Source organism: Austrofundulus limnaeus, unplaced genomic scaffold (genome assembly GCF_001266775.1).
Source record: "Austrofundulus limnaeus strain Quisiro unplaced genomic scaffold, Austrofundulus_limnaeus-1.0 Scaffold2135, whole genome shotgun sequence".
In the NCBI taxonomy this organism is placed as follows: domain Eukaryota; kingdom Metazoa; phylum Chordata; class Actinopteri; order Cyprinodontiformes; family Rivulidae; genus Austrofundulus; species Austrofundulus limnaeus.
The window spans coordinates 30,816-31,699 of NW_013954537.1; positions in this window are offsets into that span (position 1 = coordinate 30,816).

Here is an 884-nt window from a genome sequence, read left to right on the forward strand (position 1 = left end):
GTCATTAGCACCTCTAGTAATATATTTACTGAGAAAAATGGTGACGTGTTCAATACTTATTTTACCTGCTGTATCTGTGGAAGGAGCTGAAACTGTCTGTAGAAGGCACCCTTCAAACCGGAGACAACTGGAAATCATTAACAAAGGGCATCGACAGCTTTGTTCTTGTGTACAGAGAGGATATGARGGAAGCAATAAAGTCATGAGAAAAAATAAAACTAAACTGGTTCRTCTCTAACACATTAAAAAACGAGGCTCAGCTTTCAGCACAGACTGTGTTAGGTCAGAGGCAAAACATGGGGGTCTGCATCTGAAGGGTCCCTTCAGGGTAAAATAAAGATGCTTCTTACCAAACGAGCTGATCTGAGGCCGAGGCAGCCGATTGGTGGATGATGGAGGGCCATGATGTGGGAAAGTGAGGTCTCTCTCTCTCTCTCTCTCTCCAGCAGGGTCTCATGGAACACGGCAACCCGCCTCGCTCCCAGCTGGAGGTCCGAGACAAGGCCAGCCTCCTGGTATCGCAGGGGCTCCAGACAGGATCTGTGCCTCCAGAAGCAGCAGGGTTGGCACTCTGCGAGGGGGGGGAGGTTATCATGAAAGAGGAACCGGCGGGCGGTTAAAGGAGAGGGCTCCGGTAAACACGACTGGAATGAGTTTGGATGTTTTCTAAAGAAACATCCTAAACTTACTGGTGAAAACTAAAATAGGACAAACCTAAAAATAGACATTTTTGAGGCCGACCAGGAGCTTTAGATGAGTTTTACTTCCTGGATGTTTGAATCCTAACTTTGCTTTAAATGCAGATAAACAGACTTCATCCCGAGTCTAACGGTAAATAGGAGGCAGAGTTTTTACCATCACTTTTCATATAAACTTGCAGTAAA